The 5,971-nt window shown below is 36.2% G+C and overlaps 1 pseudogene; it reads right to left on the minus strand.

The window, feature by feature from the left end:
- Nucleotides 1–1,518: 1,518 nt before the first annotated feature.
- LOC147480696 (exportin-2 pseudogene) lies at nt 1,519–2,263 on the minus strand (annotated as a pseudogene).
- Nucleotides 2,264–5,971: the final 3,708 nt, after the last annotated feature.

Genomic DNA, 5,971 nt, shown 5'->3' on the forward strand with positions numbered 1-5,971 from the left:
TATATCAGTTCCACAGCACCAGTGCTAAAATCCATATACTTTATCTCGGTTAAGTAAGAGGCGAGATAACATATTTATACTCAGAGTTAGTACCTAAGTTATGGTACATATTATCTCATTTATAAGACATATTATCTCGTTTATCACCATAACCGAGATAAGGCTAATTTTAGAACCGAGATAACAACCCCTTTTTTTAGTAGTGATCAATCTACATCATCTATCTATATCATCCATATCCCATACACCATCTACATACACAAAAAAGAGGCATGGTCAATTGTACGTTGCTCACACAGGTGAAACCAATTGAGAGAGTTACAAAATAAATAATTATATCATCAAAAAACAAATAGACAAATTCTTATCTGAGACTCACATAGAGTTCAGATCCTTATAAGTCTACTTTTATTAACCCTCATCCACACATAAATGAACAATTATTTATTGTTTCCTTTTATTGAAACCTTGCACAATCAAAATAATATAAGTACAGTAACTTATGGTGTTCACAAGGTGGTCAGGAAGCATCTCAGCATGTGCATCAAAACTTTTCGCTACACTTTGTTCTCCTTGAACAAAGAGATTCAAAAGCAAGAGCTCGCCCAACTAATTAATAGTCAAACACGATGTTTTATATGTTTTTTAGTCATTTGGGACAATTTACCTTGTGATAATGTATATGTGAACAACTATATTATCTATCCTTTGAACAGAGATACTTATTAGCCGACAAAGAAACTTTTTCGCTAACGAACAAAGATCATCACCAAGTAATGACTTCTATAGTTTTCACATGGGCAACAATATGGATGGTCATAAGTAATAAACTTCGATTACAATACTTATCACCGTCCGCAACAATTAGTAGTAAAAGGATATTAAACGATAACATATAGTATGCTCAATAATCCCGTAATCATAACGAAATCACATATCTCGTAATCGCTTACCCATTAACTAGGAAACAAACTTTAACCTTCCTTCGTATTCATTGTCAAACAACCTTAAAATTGTTGGTAACAATTGCTGCAACAAGAACAAACTATGAATAAAAAGAAGGCTGGCTGAAGCACGGATCAAACGCTTTCTTTAAGGTTGTTTCGTGTCTGTTCCTCTTTATGCAGACAAGGCGTCAACCTCAAGAATACAACAGCCAGTTATACTCCTCTTTGTTTACTGCAGATAAACTAAAGAAGAAAAAGAAAAACCACGATACTGATCTTATGATTGCCCTCAACGTAGTATAGAAAATAGTTTTTCGCTTCTCTCATAGGTTGCTGTTATAGGAGTATTTATAGAGGAAAAACGTGGAGCACTTAGTAGATCTGGATTATAGGGAACTGCTTTAGTTTCCCGATAAGGATTGGATTCTACAAGTCTATCACGTTTCTGTTTCCCAATCCATATCTAATTCTGTTTCCAAACTTATCCGAAAACAATTTAAGGAAAATGGTTTACCAAAGAGAAGCTAAGGGATCATAGAGCCCAAGCCTAAGCCCAAGTTCATGTCTTGTTTTATTCAAAATAACACAAGAGACTTCTGAACTTCATTGTGCAGTGATTTTGTAGCCGTGTAAAGAGAGCAGTTCAGATATGCCCCACATAGGGTGAAATAACTTCATACCCAAGATTCTCTATATATAGCTGTATTAAGCACATAGAAACCAGATTCTTCTGTGCTCGACACTGAGACAAGCTTGTTGAAAATCCCAAGTACCTTGGTTAGAGTTTACCCTTGTTTTAACTCCTGAGGTAGGCCTGAAGTAGCCGAACAAGAGCAGGACCATTCGCATATCTCTTCCATAATTCAGGTGAGAGGAGAACCTCAAACACCTGCTTGTAGTTCTGATGAATGGGTGGTCTACTGAGCTCGACAAGCTGGGCTAAGAGCTGGAATGCATATGGCCAAAACTCAGTTACATCATTCGCCAAGATATCCTGGATAATGGGGAAAAGCCGAAAAGGCTTGCCTCAAAACTTGATATCAGATAGATGTCCTTCTCACATGCTCGCCTGATGAAGCCTGCCACTGCCTCAAACAGATAATGGTTGAAGATGGAATTCTTTGGATTTTTACATACCTCACCGAGGATGGATGTCAAACTAGTAATGCACTCTCCAGCAACATCACCAGAAACATCAGCAACACCCAGAACCCGTATAATGCTTTCATGACATAAGGATTCTTTTTCGACTCTGGAAACTTAAAGGTGTTGAAAAGATTTGTAACTAACATCAGCAGAAATGGAGTAACTAACATCTTGACTTTGCAACTCTGGGACAGTGACCGAATCAAAGAAGGTCCCCACATGAACAAGATCAATAAGTTGAAACGAAACTTCCACCAGACTTGTTCATAGCAGGGGAAACAACCAAGTATATAGCACAATCTTTGTCTTTCCAGTTTGTAGTTGGATTTGTCATATTCTTAATCTGGAGTCTAACCATAGCAGTAACCTAATGGTGATAATTTGTTGCGATCCCTTTGAGAAGCTCACAAGCAATCCTTCTCCTCGTATCAAGATCACTCCCTTCAATACCCCTGCAAATGAACTCAACATCATAATTCACCAGTAATGGTTAGTAGGTCTCGAGGAGATAGTAACAAGAAGTGACCAAACAGCTTGAGCAAAGTCGTTCAAGTGTCCTTGAAATTCCTCCTCCTTCTTGACCATATTGTAATGATCAAGAACGACTCTATGAAATAATAATATTGTGATTTGAGATGAAAGAAAATGAAGGTTTCTATTTTTATTACTTATCAATGGTGGTTACAAACTCTCTCTCTTTCTTTCTGGTTTATAAAAATTGAAAGTGGGAAAAACATAATGAATCTTCTCTTTCCTCTTTTGATCTTTGTATAGTCCATCTTCTTCACTGATCTCCAATCATTTGTTCATGCGTCCTATCTTTTCCTTCCTCTTCTTTCCCGCTATTTCATGCAACAAGTATAATTCAAGAAAATGTTGATATCTCGGTTTATAATGAAATTAAGGGTTGACATATCGGTATTGTTGACATATATGAGTCTCTAATATATTAATATAATTGACCATTCATAAGTTCGAGCTTATGAAGAAATTGGCAATTTAACATGATATCAGAGTTATTGGTTTATGAGAGGTCTTGGGTTCAACTCCTATCTTCAATCCTTCTAAAACTCAAGTGCCTTAATAACATATTTCCATTTATACATAAAGCGAAAATAGAGATTTTATCGACAAAATTTTGTTTTATTCTATATTGACACAACGACTAAAGTTCATTCATATAACATGAATCCAATGGAAGGCATAAGCTAGCCAAAAACCAATGACCAATCAATCCCTGAGACACAAAGAATCTATACTTCCTCACAAAACAAAAATCATGCATTTGGGCAAGAAGGGGTACAGGGACAACAAAGAAACAAACTGACTTCTAAACTTTTTTACCAAAACTAACCAACCAAATTCTCTGTTTTGACACTAAAACTCTCCTCACTTCTAATAAAACAGAACTACCTTGTTTTCCAAGTTGAAATAGTTGATTAGTTATATTATATTTATTTATTTGGAAGATTGAGTGTAGTACTATTTTATATTTAGTCGTACTCATATTAGCACTAGCAAATTTAATTTGTTGAACCATATTTGCTTTCTTTTGTGTTTTGGGAAACATCGATAGTGGAGTACTAGTGAATGAGGACACTTGATTTGGATTCGCTCTTGGAGTCTTTCTGGTTTAAATTTTCTAAAGTGTACGGTTTTGTTTTGAGACAAATGTAATATGGTTGGTTATTGTTTTTACATTAACAATTTGATTGATGGATTTTTCCCTTTGTTTTAATTTGATCTCAAATTTTTAATATCGTGTTTGATAATCTCTTCCCTCATTCAAAATTCAAAAATGCTGCTCAGTCCTCAAGTTTCCAAAAAGATTAAAAAAAAAACACCCTTGGATCTCTCTTCTCTCTCCATTAGCGAACCAATGATGATTTTCATCAAGCCTCCCACAATTTATCACTCTTGAACTTGTTCATTATAGAATTTGTGGAGTAAGTTTATAAGTTTGGTTAATGGGTTATTTTTACTTTGTGGGTTAGTTTAGATGGTCTATTGTAAGTAGGGCAGGGAACGGCGGATATGGCATTCGAATCTGAACCCGAACCGAATTCAAATCGGCGGATATGGCATTCGAATCCAAATCGAATCGAATCCGAATCCGAATCCGAACCCAAACCTGAACTCGAACCCGAACCGAATTCAAATCCGAACCCAAGTGTAACTAAAAGTAACGAAAAAACTTAAAAGTGAGAAATTTTTCAAAACAAATTGATTTTCCCAAACCCAAATCCGAACCTGACAAACCTGAACAAGCGACCCCAATAGAAAAACGGGTATGAAAATAGACCTGAACCCAAACCCAACCCGACCCTAATTGCAAGTTTCAATTCCTTAAATTTTGGTGTTTCAATCAAACAAATAATTAGAATATTATTCTTCAATTTGGTTATCTAGGGTGGAAGAGGGTTGAGGCAATTTTTTAACTTTGGAACTGCAGTAGAGATTGTCAGATTGATTGATTTCATGGGTCACAATAGAGACTTCTGCAAACTTTTCCCTGGTTTGCTAATTGTGCAGAGAATAAAGGAGAAGCCACATTAACAATCTCCTTAATCCCGGGTATTCCCATATATCTATTTTAAGATCTATTATCTTTATTTTACTAGTATCTGAACCGTGCTTCGCACTGGTTTATCGAAAGTAGCCAGTGCACACGTGTTATTTTAAGAAAATCTGGTCATGTATCATTCTAAGTTTATGCTTAATAGCTTCACGTATATATATGATGTACACTATCCCTGTGTCCTCTTGTGTGTCTTGAGCTTGCATCTAACTCCAATATCAAATGTATTTTAGGTGAAGAAAGAGATGCAATCGTGCCATCGCCAGATGAAATGGCTGAGTTTCATTTAATTAAATAAGGGACCACTTCGTTAAAGTAAGATTGTACCTGTTCGCAGAAAAACATTATGAGTTTCTATAGAAGTCCTTGAGAATGAATGAAATCCTCAGCGTCCACATAAAACAATCTCAAGTATCAAGCACAAATATAATCCTCCATCCTCTGCTCCTTTATTAAAGTCCAAAATCAAATCAATAAATATACAGCAACACAATCTTTAAGAAGTTGTGCACAGATGGTAGTTCAGACTAATCATTTCAGAGCTTCTCTATATATCAAGCTTAACCCACATGTCAAAGGATGGATCTCCAAACCGAGTAACACCTTCAGAAAATCACTTCAAATGTGACAGCAAAATAGAATATATCGAAATCAAGTAGTTGTTGGCATGTTCTCTCAGCTTAATTGTTAACGGTATGAAAAGCCTTCAGAGAACTATGAAGCCAGCTCTTTATAAAAAAATTGACGTATAAAACTCATAAACTAATATATCTTCAGGTCCTTCGTCAAGTATCAGTGCTTAACATTATACTATCAAGAATAGGTATCCAGTTCTCCTTTTCTATTCCTTCTATATCGTAGAGTTGAAACCACACCTTTCTTACAAAAACTCCCCAAGAATCAGTGTCAAGGGAAATCCATCCACTCGAGGTTGCCACAGTGCTGATTCACAGAGCCCCTCAGCCAAGATGAAGTAAGTGGATTTATCAGCTTCATCTAACAACCTGATGCTCAAAACCCATGTCAATCATTCTATCAGCTTCATCCAGTACCACGTAATTACACTGATTCAAAACCGCATACCGTCTCTCCAAACAATCAATAAGACGACCAGGAGTCGCAATAACAACTTTGTCTAATCTTAAACCCCTGCAAAAAAGTAGAAGCCTCAACATGCCCAACTCCACCATTACCTTCCTCACTCTCAATCTTCCCCTTCCACTTCTCCGCAACACTCAAAGCTCTCTTCGCTATCTTCCTAGCAACAGGCATTATCTTCTCCTCATTAGGAAACAAAGCT

The sequence above is a fragment of the Coptis chinensis genome, chromosome 8 (genome assembly GCF_015680905.1).
Source record: "Coptis chinensis isolate HL-2020 chromosome 8, ASM1568090v1, whole genome shotgun sequence".
In the NCBI taxonomy this organism is placed as follows: Eukaryota; Viridiplantae; Streptophyta; class Magnoliopsida; order Ranunculales; family Ranunculaceae; genus Coptis; species Coptis chinensis.